The sequence below is a fragment of the Bos grunniens genome, chromosome 9 (assembly GCF_055505025.1).
Source record: "Bos grunniens cultivar Pamir isolate PY7600 chromosome 9, Bosgru_T2T1.0, whole genome shotgun sequence".
NCBI classification, from domain to species: Eukaryota; Metazoa; Chordata; class Mammalia; order Artiodactyla; family Bovidae; genus Bos; species Bos grunniens.
Genome location: NC_141173.1, coordinates 71,089,007 through 71,116,623, shown reverse-complemented (window position 1 = coordinate 71,116,623; position 27,617 = coordinate 71,089,007). Strand labels below are relative to the sequence as shown.

At 38.5% G+C, this 27,617-nt stretch overlaps 1 protein-coding gene across 12 annotated transcripts in view; it reads right to left on the bottom strand.

Moving 5' to 3' along the window:
• Nucleotides 1–27,617, bottom strand: part of LOC147366112 (uncharacterized) — a 271,655-nt gene that overhangs the window by 88,892 nt on the left and 155,146 nt on the right. For 2 of the 12 annotated variants that reach the window (XR_015132403.1, XR_015132402.1), the window contains exons 6-7: nucleotides 9,587–9,687; nucleotides 2,565–2,789 (exon numbers count right to left, since the gene is read on the bottom strand). The exons of the other annotated variants lie outside the window; for them this stretch is intronic. The gene's annotated coding sequence lies outside the window, so the exon portion shown is untranslated. Of the gene's footprint in view, nucleotides 1–2,564; nucleotides 2,790–9,586; nucleotides 9,688–27,617 lie in introns of those variants that run through there. 12 annotated transcript variants of the gene reach the window in all.

Sequence of the window (27,617 nt, the reverse complement as noted above, 5' to 3'; positions counted from 1 at the left end):
ACATGTGTTCCCCATCCTGAACCCTCCTCCCTCCTCCCTCCCCATACCATCCTTCTGGGTCATCCCAGTGCACCAGCCCCAAGCATCCAGTATCGTGCATCGAACCTGGACTGGCGACTCGTTTCATACATGATATTATACATGCTTCAATGCCATTCTCCCAAATCCTCCCACCCTCTCCCTCTCCCACAGAGTCCATAAGACTGTTCTATACATCAGTGTCTCTTTTGCTGTCTTGTACACAGGGTTATTGTTACCATTTTTCTAAATTCCATATATATGTGTTAGTATACTGTATTGGTGTTTTTCTTTCTGGCTTACTTCACTCTGTATAATAGGCTCCAGTTTCATCCACCTCATTAGAACTGATTCAAATGTATTCTTTTTAATGGCTGAGTAATACTCCATTGTGTATATGTACCACAGCTTTCTTATCCATTCATCTGCTGATGGACATGTAGGTTGCTTCCATGTCCTGGCTATTATAAACAGTGCTGCAGTGAACATTGGGAACTATGTATGAGAAGATTAAAGAGGAATGAAATGTCCTCATTTGGTTCATTTACAAATGGAACTATCAGAAGGAATAGTCTGGAGATGAATATGAGTTTTTAAGTGAAGGTAACTCTTTAGAAGAAAAAGGAGATAAAATTTGAATATTGATGAAGTCAATCTAGACATGCAGTTATCAAAAAAAATTTTTAAGTGAATTTCGCTTGAGATTTTTAAGTTACAAAAATATAGAATCACAGCATCCTTTAGCTGAGGGACCTTAGTTTGCCACATCTTGAATGGTTTGGGGTAGATAATGGGGAAAATAACCATTCTAGAGGCTTTAGGTAGTCAAATAGTCAAGCAGATTAATTAGCTTTGATAGTCACATTCAAGTTGTGGGTAAAAGCACATTGATTGGAGGAGTGAAGGGGCAAGAAATGGAAGGGGTAGAATTGGCAGAAAGAGCTCAGTGTTGGTGACAACCACACTAAAAGTAGCCACACAAATTTTCATCAACATAAAGAAATTAGGAAGCAGAGAACCCTTGTAGAAAAGTCCTGGAAGTGAGAACCAAACCAAGGTGGAGAAAAAGAAATAGAAATGCCCATGAAATAGCTTGGGATGGATAAATTAATGCTCAAGGAAGACATATATACTTGAGAATCAGAAAGCTAAGGAATGTACAAAATGGCTTAAATAGGGAGACAGAACCCAGAGAAAATAAGAGGCTTAGTATTGAAACCCAGAAGAGGAGGAAGTAACATTATTACTGATTTTCTTTATTATATATGACTCCAGTTTTATGGAGAAAATATCATTCAGCAACACATATCTTATTTGAAGACAATTTTCACCTTGACAATTCTATAATGGGGTTTTCAGTCCAAGAAAAAAAAAGAACAAATAAAAAATGGAAAACAATAACCAAGCAAAGCTGATGGCATCTCTATTACATGGAAGATGGCATCATGGAAGTCAGTAGTCTGCTTTAGGAAGCATGTTTGGAATTATGGACCAATGATGTAACCTTCTGCCAAATTTTTCTTAAAAAACAATTAATTTTAAACCTTCTTTGAAAAATCTTGGGTGTTATGAGTACATTGAATGCTTCTAAGTCCATCAGAAACCAAGTCTTGGTGATTTCATTAACATATTGTGTTTCAAGAAACACTTTTGGAAAGAACCATGCCTACTTTTAAAGCCAAATGTTATATTTTCTCTTAAAGCTTAGATGCCATTATCCAAGTGGTTTATCCTAAATTTCCAAAGCATGTTGGGAATAAACACAGAATCTTTAGTGGTGATGTTCTCAAAGTTATGGTTTTAAGAGCAAAGCTTACTGAAGTTGGTTTCAAAGAGCTGTTCAAGAGTTCTTAACTCATTGGAAGAATAGGCATGAGGCTTTAACTCAAGATTAGTTAAAAGATAACTGAAAACAAAAATCAAGCAGCATGACAAGTCCAAGTAGTTCTGGACTTGTAGGAAGAGAAGGGGCACTTAGCCTGGAACCCTGAATCTCAGGGAAATCTCTCAGTTGAGACTTATCTTGTTGGATGGCTCATTCAAAGGTCTGACCATCTCAATAAAATGAAAAGGAGGAGTAGGAGGTATGGACTACCTCACCTTAGCTGTTGGACTCTCCCTCAACTTTGGGTCCTATCTCTGTCCTTTGCCCTTGAAAACAATCACTGTATTCCCTTTGCTCAGGGCAAGTCACCCTAATAGATGGCTTTTAGTATCGTGGAAAATTTTTTCCTGGACATTCCATCTGCTCCCAAGGTAGAGTTAACATTTTTTATTACTTCCCTCCTTTCTCATTAACTTGGTTTATTTATAGAGGTAAACTTATTATAAACATGTATATGCAATTTGGGGCTTCCCGGGTGGCTCAGTGGTAAAGAATCCACCTGGCAAGCAGGAGATGCGGGTTCTATCCCCGGGCTGGGAGTATCCCCTTGAGAAGGAAATGACAACCCATTTACCCTACGGACAGAAGAGCCTGGTGAGCTACAGTGCATGGGATCGCAAAGAGCCAGACATGACTTAGCAACTATTACATATCAGCAATATGTAATTTGACATTTGATTTTATTATTCCTGCACCTAATTTATAAAACAATACTTCTAGAGTCCCGCTTAATGAGAGGAGGAGTTAATACAAAGTATTGTGGATGGTAAGGAGTGACCTGTGAAATGTGATAATTTTTCTAAGCCTTTCTTTACACAGGAACTGAATTTATTCTGCACATATAGTGTATTGCAACTTTCAGCATGAAAATTTCAGCAACAAAACTCTGTAAGAGACAGAAAATAAAAATGACTTATTTTTCTAGAAAAGAAAATCTTTAGAAAGGAAACAACATCACGAGAGTCCAAGGCAACTAAAAGTATTTCCTGAGTGCATAGAAAGATATGTTTAGCTTTAAAGGACAATACTTCCTTTCCCTCCTGAAATGTCAGTATGAGTAAACCAAGTCACCTGACTTTGGTAGCTTGGAAAGTGCTAGGTCAAGTGTGGTCAGGCTGGGGTGTAAATGTGGTCAGGGCTCAAGTTATGAGTGAAACTGGAGGTCAACCTATCATATGCCCTAATATTTAATTTTTATAAATAATGCAAATGTAAAGCAATGTAAAATATGCTTTATTCTCTTATCTTGATGTATGTAACTGTCATAATGACAAAGTATAAATGTATGATTTTTATATGACTTCGAAGTTAGCAAATTATCAAAGACAAGGTATTAAATTTTATTGGACATGTCCGGGTGTCTGTTACGGTCCAGTGATACTGATAAAATAGGTATAGAAAAGTTAAAACATTACAAAGTTTTTAATATTTCAAAATGTTCCACAGTCACCACAGCCAACTGTTATGAATACCACATTAGTTTGTGAGTATCTCTGGAATTGTAAACTGGATAAGGAAGAATAGCAAGAAATAATGGTTGCTCAGCACATTGTGATGAAAGAATGGATATACACTCATATTATCTGAGAGGATGGATTTGATACATTATTTAATACATTTTCTTTCACCTAAGGGCTTCTGCTTTTCAAATCCTACCGCCACTCCAAAGCAGTTTCTCTCTTCAATGGTGATAGTGACCCAGATATATGATCACTTTTTCTAGGACGTGGGGCACAAGGCAAGCAGAGGCATTCCCCTGGAGCCTGAACAATATCAGTCACAAGTACAGACGCTTAGGGTTACAGGGTGCTATTCAGTGCTGATACTGGATCCATGGTAAGGGCACCATGTTTCTTTATCACTCTTATTTATCACATGTCTGTAATGTGCGGGGCTTGAAGTGCAGGGCCAAAGACAGAGGCCCTTTTATTTGTATGTAAAGGCAGTATTATACTAAGGTGATTTCTCAAGTGTTTTCATAGATGTGTAAAATTCTAAAAGGTTTATGGCATGAACAAACTTCCCCAGAAGGATATTATGGGATTCCTTGGCAAACTAGAATTTGGTAAGTCTGGGCGGTACATTGTATTATCAAGGTGGTCATTACCATGAAGAAACAGAAATATAGATTCACTTCGAGCCAAAGAGCTTCAGCAATTATTTCTCTTCTTATGGACCTGGTTAAATCTGTTTCAGAGGAAACCAGGTTTCTTCCAGTGCTTTGTTTTCTTATGTGAATTCCTGATCCAATTGAACCTGGCAACTTCATGTTAGCCCGTTTTCTTGCTCTCGTGCCACTATATCTCTGTATCTTTTCACCCCCAAACACTGTCATCACTGGTTTAATTTCAGTTGAATTACAATCATTTTCAAATTCTGATTCATCAAAAGGCTGGTCTTCCCTAAGCATGCATTGCCCATTTCAGTCTCTTAACACCTTACAGGCTCCGAACAATGACTATCTGTTCTCTCCTGCTAGGTTTCCAGAAACAGGCTTTAGAGAGCTGCCACGTGTTTATCTTTCTTAACACTCCAACAAGAACCCCTCCGTGACTCATAGGCACAGAGAGCCAAAAGCCCTGAATGGTTGTTTATCCTCACCAGTTGAATGATCCTGCACGTGGCACTCAGCATGGGCAAGAATAAGAGAACCTTGGGGAGGTGCGTCATGTAAATTGAAGGACAAACAAGACTGCATCAATTTGTGCTTTGCTTCACTCCTTTAAGGAAGTTCAGAGTTAAACATGAAACTCAACCCAGCTTGTCATCTTTGCCTGTCTTCATTTATGCTTAAATGGGTGACAAAGGCTTGGGGATGGAGGTCAGAGAAACATAAAAACAGTGAGTGCTTGTCATTTTTAAGAGCTTGCTGCTGTTGCCAAGTCACTTCAGTCGTGTCCGACTCTGTGCGACCTCAGAGACGGCAACCCACCAGGCTCCCCCGTCCCTGGGATTCTCCACCAAGAACACTAGTGGGTTGCCATTTCCTTCTCCAATGCATGAAAGTGAAAAGTGAAAGTGAAGTCACTCAGTCGTGTCCGACTCTTAGCGACCCCATGGACTGCAGCCTACCAGGCTCCTTTGTCCATAGGATTTTCCAGGAAGAGTACTGGAGTGGGGTGCCATTACCTTCTCCATTTTAAGAGCTTACGACACAATATTCTGTCTTTAGAACTGACACTTTGTGGGTATAGAGCACATGACTCTTGATGGCCTGATTAGATCAACTTGCTATAAAAATGAAGAAGATATGGAGAGAAAATTAAGAGTTCACCTCAGCAAGTATTGAGTTTGAGTTAAAAATTATCCAATGAGATGTCTGATGGCAACCTGAAGATGAGAACACAGAGCTTTGGAGGACATTAGTGTATGTTCTTTGAAGTCATGGTTATGGAGAATACTGGTCTGGAGAAGAGGTAAGGATGGGAAAGTGCCAGTCTTATTTAGGTGAGTAATGAAAAATAGGCAATGAAAGAGCCAAAGATGACACAGAGAAGAGCAGAAGATCAAGAAGAAACTGGTCTCACAGATGTCACTTTGTTTAGAGATATCCATCAACTCTGGTCTTAAGGAGAGTAGACTGCTCTCATAGTAGGAGTAACAATTTTATCTTGCCTTTCCTCTCAGACATCTGAAGAAGTTTGGAATAGGACAGAGATAAATCATGAGGCCTCGTCTGGGAAAGAAGTCAATTACTCACTGGATGAAAATGGAGGAACTCATGGAAACAGAGACGAATCTCAAAGGTTTAATGGAACCAGGTCATGTTCACTCTTGCTCATTTTGGTTGTGCAACATGTTGTTTATCTGTTTCTTTCAAAGTAGTATGTAGAAGAATCCAAAACAAAGCCATAAAATTAAAGCTTTTTATAATTAAAAAAATGTAAATTGCAATCTATATAGTTAGCCAGTAGTACTCATAATTCTTAAAAGTACTTTTCTGAGTTTGACAAGTTTATGCAATAAATCAAAAGTGTAAGTTTTTTTTTTCTCCTAGGAACTAATTCCCTAGTTAATAGACTCCAAAACTTACTATTACTAAAAAAAGTAACCTGAAATTACTGTTGTAATAATATTGATATGGTGATTCCTTAATGATTTTTATTTATAGTAATCATGAATGTCTTAAAAACTGCAAGGCTCTGAACGCCTTAATGCCATAGCACAAAATTTTTAAAAGTTATGGGTTGGGTTCAAATAGATTTAGGAGAATACTATTTTCCTAAACTAAAGGGAAATTTATCTCCCTTGACTGTCAATCAAAAACTAAAGTCTTAAGCTTTAATGTATAAGTTAGCCATTGTAGATAGGTACAACCAACCATTTTAAAGCCTAGAAAAATTCAGTATTTATTAATTACCTTACACACACATGTAAGGAGAAATAACATTGGAAATAAATATATTTAAATATGTAAGCTTGGAGACTATTTTCTTTGGAAGTGAAGATTATGTGTAAGGTGGTAAAGATTTCATAAGAGAGTATACGTACAATACTTGCCCCAGGGTCTGGCGCATAAAACAACTCAATGAGAACTATCACTTATTATGATATCATCATTCCATCAAAACCAGTTCATTATGTTATCATTGTTATAAACACTGTGAGGTCTTATTTTTGCTTTTCATTTAAGACTGGTACAGTCTAATTATTTGTTTAAAAACAAGTCATACCAGTAGTCCATTTAAGTTTACAAAATGGTAGTTGAAGTTTATCAAACAAAAAAACCTCTCCTGAATAGTCCCAGTTTGAGAATGACTCAAGAAATGTGGAGGCTTGGGAGCACTTGTTTAAGCTGTCAGAATGACTATAGCAAAGGGCTTCCCCATCTGCACAGCCTCACCCCGGCCAAACCACTGGGCCCATCCCATCCCCTCCTGGATTAAGAGGAATCCCAGAAAGTGCCAGAGGAGCCAGCTCTACTTGACAGCTCATTAACCAGCCTCATCTAGCTGTCTTTTTCCAGAGTGAAATAATTTATTTTCTTTTCAGGCTAATTATATTATTTCTCTTTAGGATCCCTTGTACTGCTATTAAACAACTCCATACTCCTCTGTGTCTCTTTTTTTGATGATCCAACAGATGTCGTCAATTTGATCTCTGGTTCCTCTGCCTTTTCTAAATCCAGCTTGAACATCTGGAAGTTCATGGTTCATGTACTGTTGAAGCCTGGCTTGGGGAATTTTGAGCATTACTTTGCTAGCATATGAAATGAGTGCAATTGTGCAGTAGTTTGAGCATTCTTTGGCGTTGCCTTTCTTTGGGATTGGAATGAAAACTGACTTTTTCCAGTTCTGTGGCCACTGCTAAGTTTTTCACATTTGCTGGCATATTGAGTGCAGCACTTTCACAGCATCATCTTTCAGGATTTAAAATAGCTCAACTGGAATTCCATCACCTCCACTAGCTTTGTTTGTAGTGATGCTTTCTAAGGCCCACTTGCCTCCACATTCCAGGATGTCTGGCTCTAGGTGTGTGATCACACCATCGTGGTTATCTGAGTCATGAAGATCTTTTTTGTATAGTTCTTCTGTGTATTCTTGCTACCTCTTCTTAATATCTTCTGCTTCTGTTAGGTCCATACGATTTCTTTCCTTTACTGTTCCTATATTTGCATTAAATGTTCCCTTGGTATCTCTAATTTTCTTGAAGAGATCTCTAGTCTTTCCTATTTTATTATTTTCCTCTGTTTCTTTGCACTGATCACTGAGGAAGGCTTTCTTATCTCTCCTTGCTATTCTTTGGAACTCTGCATTCAAATGGGTATATATTTCCTTTTCTCCTTTGGCTTTAGCTTCTCTTCTTTTCTCAGCTATTTGTAAGGCCTCTTCAGACAACCATTTTGCCTTTTTGCATTTCTTTTTCTTGGCATGGTCTTGATCACTGCCTCTTGTACAATGTCACAAACCTCCTTCCATAGTTCTTCAGGTACTCTGTCTATCAGATCTAATCCCTGGATTCTATTTGTCACTTCCATTGTATAATTATAGGGATTTGATTTAGCTCATACCTGAATGGTCTAGTGGTTTTCCCTACTTTCTTCAATTTAAGTCTGAATCTGGCAATAAGGAGTTCATGATCTGAGCCACAGTCAGCTCCCGGTCTTGTTTTTGCTGACTGTAGAACTTCCCCATCTTTGGCTGCAAAGAATATAATCAGTCTGATTTCACTATTGACCATCTGGTGATGTTCATGTGTACAGTGTTCTCTTGTGTTGAATCATCCAAAAAGCAAGAGAGTTCCAGAAAAATATCTACTTCTGGTTTATTGACTACACCAAAGGCTTTGACTATGTGGATCACAACGAACTGTGGAAAATTCTTCAAGAGATGGGAATACCAGTCTATCTGACCTGCCTCCTGAGAAATACGCAGGTCAAAAAGTAACAGTTAGAACTGGACATGAAAAAACAGACTGGTTCCAATTTGGGAGAGGAGTACATCAAAGCTGTATATTGTCACCCTGCTTATTTAACTTATATGCAGAGTACATTACACAAAATGCCAGGATGGATGGAGTGAAGCTGGAATCAAGATTGCTAGGAGAAATATCAACAACTTCAGATATGCAGATGACACCACCCTTATGGCAGAAAGTGAAGAAGAACTAAAGAGCCTCTCGATGAAAGTGAAAGAGGAGAGTGAAAAAGTTGGCTTGAAACTCAACATTCAGAAAACTAAGATCATGGCATCCAGTCAAATCACTTCATGGCAAATAGATGGGGAAACAGTGGAAACAGTGAGAGACTTTATTTTCTTGGGCTCCAAAATCACTGCAGATGGTGACTGCAGCTATGAAATTAAAAGACACTTGCTCCTTGGAAGAAAAGCAATGACTAACCTACACAGCATTAAAAAGCAAAGAGATTACTCTGCCAACAAAGGTCCATCTAGTCAAAGCTATGGTTTTTCCAGTATTCATGTATGGATGTGAAAGTTGGGCTATAAAGAAAGTTGAGCACTGAAGAACTGATGCTTTTGAACTGTGGTATTGGAGAAGACTCTTGAGAGTCCCTTGGACTGCAAGGAGATCAAACCAATCCATCCTAAAGGAAATTAGTCCTGAATATTCATTGGAAGGACTGATGCTGAAGCTGAAACCCCAGTACTTTGGCCACCTGACGCGAGGAACTGACTTATTGGGAAAGACCCTGATGCTGGGAAAGATTGAAGGCAGGAGGAGAAGGAGACGGCAAAGGATGAGACGGTTGGATGGAATCACCAACTCAATGGACATGAGTTTGAGTAAGCTCAGGGAGTTGGTGATGGACAGGGAATCCTGGCATGCTGTAGTCCATGGGGTCGCAAAGAGTCGGGTACAACTGAGTGACTGAACTGAACTAATATTCCTCTCTTTATCCTTTCCAAGTTGAATTTCAATTCTAAATGAGAATTTTTTTCTGATAAAAGTCTGAAAATACTGAAATGGCTTCAGAGTATGCATCAACTTGGGTCACATTCTTTAATTCCCGCTCTTTTTAATTTTCAGAGTTCCCCATCCCCCTACTGCCTTGAGAGTCTATAATGAAGTTTGATAAAGGTTGAGTAATGCTTAGTGATTTATCAGTAACATTTATTGGAAGAGTCTTGGCCATGCTACCTCAGTCTTTGTGGGCCTAATGTTTCTGAACGTACATTAAATTTGGTATTCTTCTGTACATAAGTCTAGGTTCCCTTAACTTACCCAGTGTGTTTTCTCTCTTCACAGTCTTATCCTTCCACAGGTTTCAGTTATGATTTATATGCTGACGCCTTCAACTATATTTTTCCAGTCTAGTCCTGCATCTAGAACACAAAGTGTACATATCCAACTATACAACTGCTCTTGGATATCCCACAGATACCTAGACCTCATCATTTTCCCCCAAAAGCCTGCTGAAGTACAGGATATACTTCCTGAAAGTTCACTGCACAAAAGACATTCTGGTGTCTTAATATGTGCCAGGTCCTGGGATAAGTATTGTACTTTACATGCATCTTCTCATTAAATTCTGACAACCTTAAATGTAACCTTTACTTCCATGACTTTTTTAAGTTTTTCATCAACCAAGTAGATGGACAAAACTGATTTCAAGTAACACGGCATCTAAAAAAATGACTAGCAATAAGACTGAGTGCCAACATAAGTGGAAGGAAACGTAAAAAATACAATCACATCAAAAGATATCTTTTAGGCATCACTTTTTAAAATGTGGTTCTGATACCCCTAAGCTTCTGGAAACCCTTGTAAGAACCTGCAATATAAAAATTATTTTCATTATAATATTAATATTACTTGCTTTTTACATTGTGTTGACATACTTATAGGGCAAAAACAATGGGGTGAAAAATCTCTTATATTTTACTGCTGAGTCACTTCAGTCGTGTCCGACTCTGTGCGACCCCATAGACGGCAGCCCACCAGGATGCCCCGTCCCTGGGATTCTCCAGGCAAGAACACTGGAGTGCATTGTCATTTCCTTCTCCAATGCGTGAAAGTGAAAAGTGAAAGTGAAGCCACTCAGTCATGTCTGACCCTCAGCGACCCCATGGACTGCAGCCTTCCGGGCTCCTCCGCAGTGACCGGGGTCGCTGAGGGTCGGACATGACTGAGCGACTTCACTTTCACTTTTCACTTTCATGCATTGGAGAAGGAAATGGCAACCCACTCCAGTGTTCTTGCCTGGAGAATCTCAGGGACGGGGGAGCCTGGTGGGCTGCCATCTCTGGGGTCCCACAGAGTCGGACACGACTGAAGTGACTTAGTAGCAGCAGCAGGAAACTCTACTAATGGCGATCCTATTCTCACTGCCATACTCTAGCAGTTTTTTAATAATTCAATTTTCAGTAAAATAGTGAAAAGTATTAGTGTTATTAAGTTCAACCTTTAAGTTCATTGTACTTCTGAGAAAATATGATGGTTGTCTCGAGGAAAAGCACTTTGTGATCTTTTCAAGTTAGAGCTAAACTAACTGCTTTTCTTCACAGAACAAAACTATCATTTATCAACTTTGGGTATTTGTCAGACATTTTCTCCAAAATGAGTTGAAGTTATCCTGTTACCTTAGAGAAAACAACTGACAGCTTTTGATACCAATGATAAAATAAGAGTAACAGTGAAAATTAGGATTTTGGTAAATTAAATCTCTCACTTTGAGTTTGACAGCTCTTCCCAACATGTTAAAACTTATGATATTATATATATATATGCATATTAAAGTGACTGTTTAATATATATTGCAACATATCATCTCTATATAGAAATAATAAAATGCATCATCATTTGTAAGATCAGCAAAATTTAGTGAACTAGCAATATGTTTCAAATGATATATATGTGATTCTGCAAAATAAAGGTACAGTCAAAATACAGAGCAGAGCAGTGGATGTATGAAAGTTCATAAAATAAGAATGTAAAAATTCATTGATATGCTTTAAGATTCCACACTGCAACTAACTTTTAAGAAATTACCACTTTTTGATTTCTGATATAGTGTCAGAGAAGAATAGCCACAACTATCTGCAAATGCTATTAAATTACTCTTCCATTTTCAAATATGTATTTATATCAGGACAGATTTTCTGCATAAACTTTAATTAAAGCAATGCATCACAAGAGATGGAGATACAGATATGAGTACCTACCTTTCTTTTATTGATCTAAACACTAAGACGACTTGAAAAAGTGTAAAAATGTCACTGTTCTTACGAATTTTTAAATTTTGTTTAGTTTTAGCTTTCCATAAATATATTTTATTAGTATGTAATGAATTTATGATTGCTATTTTAAATGAATCAATAAGCAAATTTTTCATTGCTTAGTTTTGATGTCAAATATTAATAGAAATAATAACAATAGCTATAGCCCACATGAACAAAAGTTCCTTAGGACTCTTAATAACTTTTAAGATTATAAAGGGATATTGAGGCCAAAAATACAAGAATCACTACCTTTAGACAGTAAACTCATGACAGCTGACCAATATAGCTGGCAGCAAGAAGTGGAGTGGCTCAGTCTGAACAATCGAAACCAAATTGAACAAAATAAAGGAAGCCTAAGGAGTACTGTTCAAAAGTCAAGGCCAGTGCTCACAATTCTGTAATGTCAGTATAAAAATATCTGATCCTCTCATCCTGCTGGTTATACCCCTTCAATCCCCTCAGGTGACAAAGAGCATCACTATGGCACCACTTCCAACCAGAGAGACCGCAAATATATAAACAACCTTCCACCTCTTTCAGGGAAGCCAAAGGATATGCCAGAGTTCAGGGCTCTGTTTACATGGGGAGAAGTCTCACTGTCTCTTGCTGGTAAAAGCACTGTGATTTTGCCAGTGCTGCCTGGAAGGCGGCGGAGTGGAAATCCCATGTGAAATAATATCAGAAGATTTCTTTTCCAAAGAAAAGCTTCTTTCCAAAGCTGCAGGACCAAGAATGGAGTGGGAAATGGGAAAAGCACAAATGGAGGCAGCCGTCTGAGGGGGTAATATTCAGAGCAGCTGCTGCTGCTGAGTCGCTTCAGTCGTGTCCGACTCTGTGCGACCCCATAGACGGCAGCCCACCAGGCTCCCCCGTCCCTGGGATTCTCCAGGCAAGAACACTGGAGTGGGTTGCCATTTCCTTCTCCAATGCCTGAAAGTCAAAAGTGAAAGTGAAGTCGCTTAGTCGTGTCCGACTCTGTGCGACCCCATGGACTGCTGCCTACCAGGCTCCTCCGTCCATGGGATTTTCTAGGCAAGAGTACTGGAGTGGGGTGCCATTGCCTTCTCCGAATATTCAGAGCACAGAGATATAAAATGTACCCTAAATTCAGTGATACTGTGTAGTGCTCTGTGTCATTAGACGATAACCGTCTAAAATACATTTTTGAACATGCCACTTATAACAGTTACCAAAATGAGTAAAGGCAATCCCTTTATTTTTATTCTATTTTCATTGTGTTTGTGCTTAGTCGCTCAGTCGTGTCCAACTCTCTGCGGCCCCATGGACTGTACCCTGCCAGGCTCCTCTGTCCATAGGATTTTCCAGGCAAGAATACTGGAGTGGTTTGCCATTTCCTTCTTCAGAGGATCTTCCTGACCCAGGGATCGAACCCAGGTCTCCTGTACTGCAGGCAGATTCTTTACTATTTGAGCTACTAGGGAAGCCCACATTGTGTTTAGATGTACTATTTCTTGGCAAAATTTTAAAAAACGATAGCAGTCTCTCAAACCCAATTACTACTTCAGTTTCGTACATTTAAACACTAGCCATGATGTTTGAGTGAATCGGCCATAAACTTAAGAAAATAATACAGGTTTATTAAAGACCAAACCAATGTGTATTCTATTTGGCTGTCCTGTTTTTCAGTTCATGCATATCAACAGGTATGAGGTGAGTGTGAATTTATGGAAGCATAAGTCAAAACCTGGGATTTGTGTTGTAACTATGTGGACTAATAGACTTGCTAAAACCTGTATGTACAAAAACTGACAACTCTTTTCTTTCTAGGCACATCTAGTAGTCCCGGACATTTTGATGAATCCACTTTCAACTTTTTTCAAAGATATTGCCAGCTTATGAAAAATTGTACTTCCCCTGCAAGTGAGGGGAAAGTAGGACTGCTTTCTTTAGAATAATGGTAGGTAGCTCATTGTAATAACCCAGAAACATGAGACAGAAAAAAAGAAATATGATGAGATTATTTATCTGGTCATCTCCTGTTTTATACCCACATTCCTATAACAATATCCTTAGCAGCATATTCTCACCTGGGTATTAGTTTTCCCACAGGCCTTATTCTTCACCAGTACTTATGTTTTGCTTTAGAGTATTTTGCTTTTGATTTTATCACTCCCCTTCCATGCTTATTTTCTGTAGATACTAGCTTCCAAGGCTGTTTTGGTTATCTGACCATAAGTAGAATACTGTATTTTAGAATAAAAAGAAACACAATTCTTATTGTTTTACAGCATGATTAAGAACAAAGAAACAAATTTCCAGATCATTTAAATGTATATACTTTCAAAGGTATTAGGTTCCCCTAGATAAAGCATTCTTATTTTTATTCATATTAATTTCTAAAATAGAGACTAAAATATCTCAAAAAGCTTTCCAAGAATGTTATCTTTTACACTCCACTTAAGCATTCATTGCCAGTGACAAAGCTCACAAAACTTATTGTATAAAAATAGAACGAGTGAATCAGATGTATGTATTAGAGCAATTATGTATTATTTAGCAATTTAGCCTACATTTGTGTTTTATCTTTCTTGCTTTAACTCACTTGCCTGGATCAAAAACAAGGAAATGTTCTAGAAATGTGAAAAGAGAGCATAGTGTTTGAATTGGTAGACTGTTATAATACTGCTCAAATGATTCCTGATAAGTAGCATTTACTTGCCTTCTACTTCTGGTTTGATTCTCCCCCAGTAATACTGGACATTAGCAAGACTTTCTTATTTTCTTTATAAAAACCTTCTTTACATTCATGCTTTATTAGGTCATGTCAGTTAGTCTCCTTAAGTTCTAAGACGTTTTTGTATTCAGTATCAAAACTTCACATATCACCAACACTTTCCCTTTCCTCAGCTGAAAAACCCAAGACAGGAGGATATGACATGTGATAACATGGAAACACATGAGCTGCTGGCTACAGTTGGTTTCTGGAAGGGGCCCAGTTGTTTTCAAGGTATTAAAATGTTTTCTATCACTTGGTATCAATTATTAAGCATCCCCACATTCAATCCAGGTTTTCGGCTGGACTCTGAGAATAAAAATATGAATAATATGAATAAAACATAGAGCCTCTTATCTCAAGATGCTCAGCATCTAGTAAACAGAGACACACTGAAGATATAATTCAATATACGTTGTGAACATCATGTATTCACTCACACACTGGGACCCTGCCAAGCCAGGCACTGTGATGATCATGCTAGCAGGCAGGAACTCAGAGGAAAAGGTCTTGGCCCAAGAGGGTTGAGAGATGACTTCCTGGAAGAAATATCATTTTTGATGTTATACAGATGAAGACAGGGGCAAGGGCATTCTGGGTAAGTAAAGGGTATAGTCAAAAGAAGAGTAGTGAAATATCATGGACAATGCAGAAATCTATGCTAGCTGCTCTTTCTAGAACATTAAATGCTAGGGTTAGAGAAATGACTGACTTGGTGTTCTGTTAAGGAGAAAGAGTTGGGTCGGAAACGATCAAAAAGTACCCATCTTCTCAAGAGCCCCTTGACTAGAAGAGAGGAAAGACTGATGGCACTCTCTCAGCAAAGCATTACAAACTGCTCAGGCTAACTTATAAATACTGTGTAGAATTTGGGTAAGCGCTTCCTATCGTGTGGTACAGACAGAAAAAGTGCCATGGAAATAAACAGGAAGGTTAGCTTGACCAAAAAATTGAATTTTTCAGACATACAGCATGTATATTCATACATACATACAAACACATACATTAGCGTAGCATAGCAATTTATTTGTATTAGCTGAAAAACATTTACTTAATAAGTAATGTACCTAAAGCCACTACCCAGGTCATGATTACCCTGAAATTGAGTGAAAACAATTTAATCAGCTTAAACCAAATCTCCACTCACTTCCTATCCACTTCCTAGCTCCTACAACTTCTAAGATCAGAGATCATCTTACTATATGCTTCCATGGGGACGGTAAAGAGAAGACAGAGATGTATTATCTTTATATCACCTAGGTTATCCTATCCCTTCCTACCTGTCCTTCAAGGGACTGTCTAGAGAAAAATCTGTTCTGTGATGTGAACTGCATACAAACTATTCACTGTTGACCACATCCGCTGGGTAAGACTTGCCGATCCCAAGGAATGTACAGATGCAGGTTCCAAAACACAAGCTGACTGATCATTCTGGCTGTCTAAATTGGGAACTAATTAAATGTTTTAACTGGAAGTCTCTCCTCACTTCAGCAGAACAGAGTCATTTTGAAGCAAACATTTCAATGAAACACTTCTTTGGGAGAATCCAGTTCAACTACAAGAAACAACTGCTTCTGGTTGGCAGCACAGTCTATTCCTACTTGATCCCTCCTCCTCTCTCCAATGCATACACACAGGCCAAAGGCTACACTTATGCAAGAACTATAACTGCACAGAAAAGATGACATTATATCTCATAGATGTCAAAGTCATCAGACAGTTTGTTCTTACCTAGGATTTCAATCCAGTCCACTAGGGCTGATAAGAGGTATAAATCATGTGCATAAAGGAGTTTTCAGAATAGCACTTAAACATGTTGGGGATTGTTTAAATGTAGTGAGAGTGGGAGGTTAAGTTATTCATTTCCATTAGCAATTAGATGTTGGTTGAAGCATTTCTCCTGCTTGGCAATCCCTGACAGAGCTTTAATGTCCCAAGGCAGCAGGACTCTAATTCTCCCCCAGTAAGGAGTCTCTGTGAACTTTGCAGACCAAGCTTCTGTAGAGGGGCAGCTAGAATTAGATTAACCTATGTGGATCACTGGAGAAGGCAATGGCAACCCACTCGAGTACTCTTGCCTGGAAAATCCCATGGAAGGAGGAGCCTGGTAGGCTGCAGTCCATGGGGTCGTTAAGAGTCGGACACGACTGAGCGACTTCACTTTCACTTTTCATTTTTCACTTTCATGCACTGGAGAAGGAAATGGCAACCCATTTCAGTGTTCTTGCCTGGAGAATCCCAGGGATGGGGGAGCCTGGTGGGCTGCCGTCTATGGGGTCACACAGACTTGGACACGACTGAAGCGACTTAGCAGCAGCAGCAGTAGCAGCATGTGGATCACAGTGCTTCCCAGGTGGCGCTAGTGGTAAAGATCCCACCTGCCAATGCAGGAGACTTAAGAGATGTGAGTTCAATCCTTGGGTCAGGAAGATCCCCTGTAGGAGGGCAAGGCAACCCACTCTAATATTCTGCCTCGAGAATCCCATGGACAGAGGAGCCTGGCAGACTACAGTCCATAGGGTCACAAAGAGTTGGACCCGACTGAAGCAACTTAGAATATGTGGATCAAGAAGGGAGTCCAAACAGAAAACCCTGAAGGGCCAGAAAGAGGAAGTTGCTAAGTATCTTAAGTAAGAAGTTTCCTCTTGAAAAAGTAACCCAAGATACTTTAGAAAATCAAGAGCCTTTAACACAAGAAAGTCTCATGAATTACTACTGGATATCATCACTCAATTGTTCTGGATGTAAAAATTAGTGTCAAACATGAAAACGACCCTAGCAAATACACAAATAAAACTTCAAGTTGTTTAGCAGCCACTCTTGCACAGGAATTGTCTAGTTTGGAGATTGCCATTAATGCTGAGTGGCCTGAATACTTAATATGAGTCAGAAAACATGCAAAGTGATGGTGCACAGTTATGAAAAAGACACATGAAATACAGCAGACAAATAAAAGAATAACTGATATAGTCAGGTAAGTTCCAAGACAGAGACAAGCACAAAGTAGCATATAAGCCATCCTAAGAATAGTGGTTACAGAAAACCAAGAAAAAAATTAGACAATAGAAATAGATCATCCAGATAAAACAGGAGTTTATATGAAAATATAAAGGGCCAAGAATAGCCAGAATATTCTGGGAAAAAAAACACTGGAAGATTTATCAGATACTATGGCATATAATAAAGTAATAAAGTGTAATGATAGATAAATAAAGCAATGAAATAGACCACAGGGCCCAGGAATAAACACACATATATGTCACTATGCTTTTGATAAAGGTGGCACTGCCAAGCTGAAGGCAATGTAACATCTCAATAAATGGTGCTGGATCATTTGGATATACATAAGGATAAAGAAAATAAATTTTGACCCCTACCTCACATCACACACAAAGATCAATTTTAGGTATATTGTAGAGCTAAATATGAAAGGTAAAATACTAAGTCTTTCAGAAAAAAAACATAAAAAAGTATCTTCATGATTTTGGACAGGCAAAGATTTCTTAAGTAGGACTCATAAGGCACTAGTTTTAAACAGTTGATAAATTGACTTTCATTAAAATTAGAAGTTTTTGTTCATCAAAAGACTATGAAGAGAATGCAAAGGCAAATATATGTGTATCTGCATCTATATAAATGTCTATCTAGCTATCTATCCCACAAAAAATCTGTGACCTGTGATTTCACCACTAGGTTTCTATTTTCTCAACAGAAATGCATAATGTTATCCCCCAAATAAATGTTCAGAGCATCATTATTTGTAATAACCACAGATAGATACTGTGCAGAATACTCACAAACAGTAGAATGGATAAGTAAAGTGAGAGAGATACATTCACATAACGGAATGCTTTTCTAGTAGTCATGTATGGATGTGAGAGCTGGAGCATAATGAAGGCTGAGCATCGAAAAACTGATACTTCCAAACTGTGGTGCTGGAGAAGACTGTCAAGAGTTCCTTAGACAGCAGTGAGATCAAACTAGTCAATCCTAAAAGAAATCAACCCTGAATATTCACTGGAAGGACTAAGGCTGAAGCTGAAGCTCCAATACTTTGGACACCTTTGGCCACCAAGAGTCAACTCATTGGAAAAGACACTGATGCTTGGAAAGATTGAGGTCGGGGAGATGAGATGGTTGGATGGCATCACCGACTCTATAGACATGAGTTTGAGCAAACTTCAGGAGATAGTAAAGGACACGGAAGGTTGGCGTGCTGCAGTTCATGGGGTTGCAAAGAGTCAGACATAGTTTAGTGACTGAGCAACAGTGAACAAATGGAATACTGCACAGTGATGAGAAGGAGTGTTCCATAACTACATGCAAACTTACCGATGAATTTCATAAACAAGAACATTCCACATGATGTCATTTTCACAAGATATAAAAGTAGGAAAAAACTAATACACGTTGCTAGTGATCATAATAGTAATTACCTGTGGTGGTAAGTACTGACTAGAAGGTGGCAAAAAGTGGAACTCTTATGGGTGCTGATGATATTCTGCTTTTTATTCTAGTAGGGGTTATATTTATCTATTCAGTTGATGAAAATTACTTTTTTGTACACAAGTGCACCATTCTATATATTCTGTATATTTGATTCACCATAAAGGCTAAAATGAGTCAGATAGGTAACATAAATAAGAGAATTGGGTTTGGTTTAAGTAAAGGATGTTTTGGTCTTAATATCATCTTAAATTGTCTTCTTTTGACATACATACTTGCATATTACACACCTGAGAATATTCTTTACTTTTAAAAATTTGAATGTGCTGTTGGTGTATCCAACAGCATTGCCTAATCAAAGTAGTATAATGTTAAGTCAGACATGGAATTACTGTATAACTCCGTGTTTATAAAGCGCAAAAACAGGCAAAACTAATCTATGGTATTGAAATCAATTGGGAGATAATTTTTAGGATGCTGTTAATGTTTTATTGATTGACTGGTAATCACATGTGTTTATTTTGTGATAACTCATTAAGCTATACACTTAGGGTTTGTGCACTTTTTAGCATACTAAAAGTGTATACATCCATAGATTTCATACATTCATAGAAATTATATTAAAACACAAAAATGTAGAATATATCCTGTAAGAGAGTTGATAAAGGATATAATATCACTAGTTAGAACTGAGGGGGAAAAAAGTATGAAACTGGCAGAAAATAAAGGAAAAAGATCTGACCCACCAGAAAGAATACTGCTGCTCTCATACACCGTGTCTGTCAAGCATCATCCACTGATACTCAACCAAGTAGATGATGATAAAATTTGGTCCCACTGGGGCTTCCCAGATGGCACTAGTGGTAAACAATTCACTTGCCAACAAAGAAGACACGGGTTTGATCCTTGGGTTGGGAAGATCCCCTGAAGAAGGGCATGGCAACCCATTCCTGTTTTTTTTTTTTTTTTTGGTCTGGAGAATCCCATGGACAGAGGAGACTGGTGGTATACAGTTCATGGGGTCGCACAGAGTCAGACACAACTGAAGCAACTTAGCACACACCATGAAAGTGAAAGTGAAGTCGCTCAGTTGTGTCCGACTCTTTGCGACCCCATGAACTGTAGCCTACCAGGACCCTCCATCCATGGGATTTTCCAGGCAAGAGTACTGCAGTGTGTTGCCTTTCCTTCTCCAGGGGATCTTCCCGACCCAGGGATCGAACCCGGGTCTCCTGCATTGCAGGCAGACGCTTTACCGTCTGAGCCTCCAGGGAAGTCAGCACACACCATAGTTGCAGAATATCAGCACAGCGCATTTTTCTGAAGGAAATTTCTGAGCCTCAATGAACCGTCTTTGGGAAAGGTGCACAGGATAACCTCAAACTTTTACTTGTAGGATTTTTCCCAATTATTTGCAGTCTGTTTTGAAACACTAAGAAAACAGTTTGTACCCTAAGGATTTTGCTTTCAAGCTAACTTTCCATCTTCAGAATTAACTATATATATATACACCAAAGTTACCAAAACACACTAGACATTTTGACATACAACTGCAGTGTAGAATTCCAAAGTATTACATATTTCTGCCTGGTTTGGCTAATTTTTATCCTTTTTTTCCCCTATATGATTGTTTTTTCCCTTGTTATTTGTTTGCTGTTAACCTTTGAGGGGCTCGGGTAACTTGCCTCCAAATAGGCATCTCCAGCATGGATTGTGACTTTTGAGTTCAGTATATGCTGCTCCTATTCTTCAGTAGTCCCCAGTGTGGCTGAATCTTTTGGAACCATGCTTCATATAATCACAAATAACTTTGGCACTTTACCTGCTTGTGTGTGGTCTCCTTCAAAATGTGACAGCTGCTTAGCGTTATCACCAGCTAAAATCCTTATATTTTCACCCTAGAAGTCAGGGCAAAGATACGGTCAGGGACAATGCACTCTTTGCAGCCCCAGGTGAAGAGTGGAGATTCCTTTATGTAATTTTTAAAAAAAATATTTATCTGGCTGTGCCAGGTTTTAGTTGTGGCATGTGGGATCTAGTTCCCTGAACAGGGATCGAACCTGGGCCCCCTGCATTAGAAGCATGGAGTCTTAGCCACTGGGCCACCAGGGAAGTCCCTGTAATTATTTTTTTTAATGTATCAATTATAAGTCCTTTTGATAAAGCCATTGCCTTAAGCCTTCCTTGAAGTGGGATAAATCAAGCAGTTGCACAGTTCCCTGCTGTGGACAAGGTTCTTGGGCCACTGGTTGTCAGTTTCTGACTATCCTTTCCTGGAAGAAGGGAGCCCAAGTAGGGGCCAGAACCAGAATATCAGGAAGCATGAGTCATGTCCTGGAGGGGGGCCAGAGGCTGAAGCTGGGGTGGCACATGTGAAAAACGTCATTGACCCAAGTGACAAGATGAAGCTGAGATAGGGAGATCTATCATGAAACAGGGAACCTGGAAAAGAAGAAGAGGGACACAGACAAACGGAACATGATCTCAATTGTTAATAAACTTGTTGTGAGTTAGGATCACGGAGACTTAGGAAAACACTGACATAAAGTTCTCATCAAGACACACCAAATGAGAATCTTCCGAACAGGACCCAAGCATCTCTCTCTTCTTTGTAGCCCCCCACATATTTCTGGTTTCTGATGGCTGTGGAGCTGCATAGGAAACCACTGCTCTGGAGAAATTTGGAAAGAGAAACGGGGTTTTCTCTAGCTTTCTACAAAACTCCGGCATAGACTCACTCAGGGATACTAGAGTTGTTTAAAAGGGGCCAAAGTGAGGTGAAACAGTGGGTTAGTAATTCAGGAAAGGGCCATCAAGGGAGAGTATTTGCTTCACAAATAAGAGGGGAAGCTAGCTTAGTGTCAACCTCCTGTCATGGGAATGAATTGAGAATGTTGCTTGTCTTTTTAAAAACGATGGGAACCTTCTTAGCACAGTTTTTCTTTCCAATGGAAAAGATGCTTCGGATGAAACATTTAGGAAGCAAAAGGGAATGACAATACACATTCTGACCATTAGCTGAATACTTGGTTCTCTTTGGTTACTGTCACAGAGGGTAGTACTTGCATTTTCAAGCTCAGAAGGAGGAGAATGAACTAGTGTCAGGGGCGGCTGGACTTGGATTGACCTCTGTGGATGTACCAAGGAAGTCCCATGGGGAATTCTGAAGACCAAAAAAGGTGTAAGTTACTAAGTCTCTTATTCGGGAGCAGAATAAAGCATTAAGACCTGGTTACCTAGCAATGTGTGCTCGGTAAATCTCAAACATTTCTTGGGTTGACAATGCAACACAAAGTACCTGAACCAGAATACTGGGCTTGTTCAAAGAGTGTGCTGCGTGTCCTTGGCTCTCCCTCCTCCAAGGCTGGCATTGTGTCTGTACTATTGTCTGCTTCACACTAACCAGAACTGAGGGATCTGAGGTAAGCCATTGACCGAACTGTTTCCTCAGCTCCTGAGGAATGTTTACTGAGGTGTGGTGTTTTTTCAAAGCCTTTAATAAGAAGTACGCCATGTCCTCCGTACCTCTATTTTGCTGAATATGTGGACAGGACACACTGTTTCTGCTTCTTTGCCAGCATTCCAAAACATTCTTGTCGCTGTGAATTCCATGGCACCCTCTGAGAGGGGACAGTGTGACCAAGGCTCTATGCTGCAATATTGTGTACAGGCTTTCCACATAATAGAAGTTTGACTCTATAGACATTTGAAAACATCAAAGTTATAAAACTGAAATCTTGTAAAAGGTAATGTGGTTGAGAATAAGAGTACAATTTTTGTTGGCCTTCAAGACTCTAGGAAAGAGCAAAAAAAAAAGTTTTATTTAATACCCTCTTCGTGACATTTTGAGCCATCCTGAAACTCATTAAAATAATTTAGTCAGGCCACAGAACACTGAATCTGAAAGCAAGCTTTAGGTTTAATGATATAAATGTGTGTTTTCCTGATGCAAGTACTGAAACTTTCCTGATTTTACTACTGAGCATCACCCTCTTTGACACAGAAAACGTTCTCTCCTTGCAAAACAACATCTGGTGATCTGCTTCCCTTTATTTTCCACTGAATAAAACAATATGGAAGTACATTTCACCGGGATGACAACAAGTAGAACATGAGACACAGCAGAGAAGAAAAAGCACTTCATTTTAGTCTCTGTAAGTTGAAAGATGGAGGTTTACAAAGAATTCACAGGCAGTTTCTCAATGAACTTAAGAACAGTTTGCAAATTCTACTAAAATGCTCACCAACCTTGAAGGCGATGAGAAATTCTAAACTCCAAACTGAGGATGCCCAATGTTTTAAAAAGGACTAGTTTGCATGGGATTTTGGATTTCTTTTCAGAGCATCCCCCAGTTACATTCATGCATCATTTTCCAAAATAGGGCAGCATGGTGCATGATGATTTAGATGTTAGTAAGGATTATTGTCTGGAGAAACATGTAGGGAAAGCTTGTATACACACAGTGTCTGTAGGAGCTACTACAGTCAGTGGTTTGGAGGTATCATCATCCAGACATCATCTAGTATCTTTTAAGAAAAAAAAAGGCAGAACCTTAATTTCTGAAAGGAACAATCCAATAGGTATTCTGGACAACACTGTTTCAGAGAATGGGCACTTAATAGCAAATTACAGAAACTGTCTTAAAAGTACAGTAACTTTAGATCTTAAATATCAAATATGAAATCAAAGAGAATCATCTGTAAAGAAAAGTACTTGAATTTCTCAAAAATTAGAGAATTAGCAGATATAGAAAAATTCAAGAAGTTATTGTATTGTAAAATAAAACAAACACATATTTATTAAAAAGGCAAAACATTCTAAATGGGCCTAGGAGAAAAAACATTCTAAATGGGTCTCTTTTCTTTTTAGAAAAGAGTTTTAAAATATACTCTATTAAATTAGCATCATCAAGGACACTTCATCCATTAGTCATTAGAGCCCAGTGCCAATGGACTGTAAGATTTTTAAAGTCTACAAAAATAATTGAAACCTGGGGAAAAAAAAGTATTGACTCCAAACTACAGAATGAAAGCTGAAAAATGGAAATTAATAAATACTTAATTAAATGTCTATAAAAAATAACATTACATCAACTAGTCAACTTTAACTCTACTCTTATAATTGCAGTATAAATTATATTTACTGTGGGATATGGTTGGATTTTAATTTGTTTGATATATTATACACACAAGGCAGCCAAAAGTAAGACTACCAGGCCCTCAAAACAGCTCTGAATAACATCAACATGATCAAAATGGTAATCTGTTTTCCTAAAGGCATTGAAAGTTAAACAAGGGAAAATGGGAGAAATAGGAATGGCAGTGTTAAGTACCAAAACAGTGGGCCTGGGAATCATGCCACCCTCCCAAGAACAAGCAATGCTGACTAAAATCCTCACCTCCATTCTTACTAATTAAGGCTCTGCCTCATAGTAGGATTTTTGTTGTTGCTGTTGTTTTCTCGGTGATGGAGGGAGCTGTTTTTAAAGTTCTCCTTGGAAAAAGTAAACAGGCCACTTATACCTCATTGTGTACTCAGAGAAGTTAAACAACCTACTAGATGCTGTTCCCTGGGGGCTGATATCTAATGAGAATGCTGGTGGGGGAGGGGTGGGGATGAATTTTAAAGGTGAAGGGAGACTGGGTCCTAAGCATGGCAGGTCTGGCTGAGATGTACGATTAGTGATGTCTGGGATATACTGATAACACACTCGGTGGGGCAATTAAGTTTGATACTAACCCTGGATTTTGATATCCTCACCTGCTCTTTCTCACTGAAGAAAAATGACCCACAAAGCATCCTTTAACCAACCAACAAATACAGTAACACATTAGTGGATACTCTAGCAATATAATCTACATTCAATGGACATAATGGAGAAAAACCAAGTGAAAGTTAAAGTCGCTCAGTCGTGTCCAACTCATTGGGACCCCAGGGACTGTCCATGGAGAAAACCAAAGTAATATACTTTTCTTAAAAAGTGCTTCTTTAAAGCCTTTGTGAAATCTCTTTCTTTCTCTCCCTCTCTCCCCAAACCCCCAACATAAACACACACACACACACAGATATTATGTCAAAAATGATGTACTGTTCATTGTCCCATCAAGAGCTATAAATCTAACCTGGGAAAACTAGGATTGGGTTTCAGAGGCAATTTGAATTTAGTTTTCATTTTGCGTGTTTAAAAGGCTGATTACTTGGGCAAACTCTTTCCTATTACCCTAAAGTTTTTCGAAGTAGCTCTTTAATTAAACTTTACTTAAAAAAAAAAAAAAATCATAAAAACCAAGAAAACTCTCAAACAACTGGTCCCTGTTATTTCTCTTAGATGAATGAAGCCATATCATTTTCACTGATAGAATACAGAAAAAATAGCTTTCTTTGCACATGGTTTTTGAAATTGTACTTAATTTTAAATGAAATGAGTACCTATCTGTTATAAACTATTAAAATAGTACAGAAAGGAAAAGAAAAAGGAAGTTTCCCTGTCTCCATTTCCTTATCCTTTCTTATCCCAACCCCTGGATGTACACACTCATTTCCTTTGTTCCATACATTTATTCTCCATTGTAAAGGTGACACAACAGATATCTGCTTCTGCTAAAACGGCAATATAGCCAGATCCTGAATAAATCAGAACAATTTTCTCTTATGCCCTACAATCTTCCCCTGAGTTGGGTTTTCTCAGGATGTTGAGGTACATCCTTTAGTAGGTGGTATTTTTCTGTATATAATGTAACCGTCTCTTTTGCCTTTGCAGTTGGGAGTCTACCCCACATGAATACTCAGATCTGTACAAAAGACATGTACAAGATTAATGCAGCGTTGCTTGAAACACTGAAAAATTTTCCCATCAATAGAGACAAGGTCCCTAAGCAGTCATTAAAAGGGTAAGATAAACTTGTATGTGCTGTCATAGAAATATATTTTATATTGTGACAAATACAAACACAAAACCCCATTAAGTACCAAAAGCAAATGACTGTGTATAGTGATTATACACATACACGAAACACAGACACATACATGCAAAATGAACCTATTTTATTACTGTTATTCCCAAACTTTGGTATGCATTTACTTACACACACACACACACACACACACACACACACACACATATGCCATATAAATATAACATATCCTATTAAATGAATGCCAGGGAATGATGTAAAGGTGCCTAATCTTAATGCTCAATAACCTCAGATATGTAGATGATACTGCCTTTATAGCAGAAAGCAAAGAGGAACTAAAGAGCCACTTGAGGAAAGTGAAAGAGGAGAGTGAAAACGTTGCCTTAAAACTCAGCATTCAGAAAACAAAGATCATGGCATCCGGTCCCATCACTTCATGGGAAATAGATGGGGAAACAGTGGAAACAGTGACAGACCTTATTTTCTTGGGCTCCAAAATCACTGTGGATGATGACTTCAGCCATGAAATTAAAAAACGCTTGCTCCTTGGAAGAAAAGCTATGACCAACTTAGACAGCATTTTAAAAAGCAGAGACATTACTTTTCTGACAAAGGTCCATCTAGTCAAAGTTATGGTTTTTCCAATAGTCATGTATAGATGTGAGAGTTAGACCATAAAGAAAGCTAAGTACCGAAGAATTGATGCTTTTGAACTGTGGTGTTGGAGAAGACTCTTGAGAGCCCCTTGGACTGCAAGGAGATCAAACCAGTCAATCCTAAAGGAAATTAACCCTGAATATTCATTGGAAAGACAGAAGCTAAAGCTCCAATACTTTGGCCACCTGATGCGAAGAGCCAACTCATTAGAAAAGACCCTGATGCTAGGAAAAATTGAAAGTAGGAAGAGAAGGGGATGATGGAAGACGAGATGATTGGTCAGGATCACCACCTTTATGGACATGAGTTTGCACAAGCTCCTGGAGATGGTGATGGACAAGGAAGTCTGGCCTGCTGCAGTCCATGGGGTCGCAAAGAATTGGACACGACTGAGCAACTGAACAACAACAATCGTAAAGCTAGAAACGGTTGTTTTATATACATTTCTCCTTTTAATGAACCTAAAAGAATGGCTCTGTTTTATCCTGTGCAAGTCATGTGGGCAGGGATTTCTGCCCCTTTTATTCACTGCTAATCTCTGTACTTGGAAGATGATGAGCTCTTGACAAAAATGCATTTAGTGAAGGAACAATTCTTCCTGTTCCATTTTGGGAAAACTACATACAATAAATGATTGATTGATTAGTCTGAAAGAAAAAAGGGGAAAGAAACAGGAAAATAGAACTCTATTTATTTAAAAAAATCTATAAAAAGAAATAGGTGGTCAGAGTGGTGAAGAGAAGGGGGGCCATCCTCCAGGGAGAGGAGTAGGAAGGGAAACCCAAGGTGGGGAGACTATTTAGGAGAGGAAAGCAGAGAGCTGACCTGTACCACCTCTTCTCATAGGGGAGACTCAAACTTAATGGGTTCAATGTTCACACTTTTCCAAATATAAGAATATTATGAAAAGGATGCAGCAATGTATTGGTGAAAAAATTCAGAAAGACATTGGCACTACAGAACAATTTCAATACTGGGAGGGGGTGAAAAGTGTCCCAAGGAACAATGGTTTATATTTGCTTGAATATGGCATTTGGTTCTAACCCAAATCATACATTCTCTTTCCTCTTGTGATACTAGATGACTTTCTCCAGTTTTTGAATGAGGAACTCATACTTACCATTGAAGGAGTTAAAGCCTAAGTTGGTTTAATTTAAAATATATTTAAAGGGACAGACACTGTTAGGAATGAAACTCACCATAATGCATTTCTATTTTCTATGATAGTTATTGATTTAAAGTTTAATCTGTTATTTATAAATAGATTGGATTGTTTATCTTT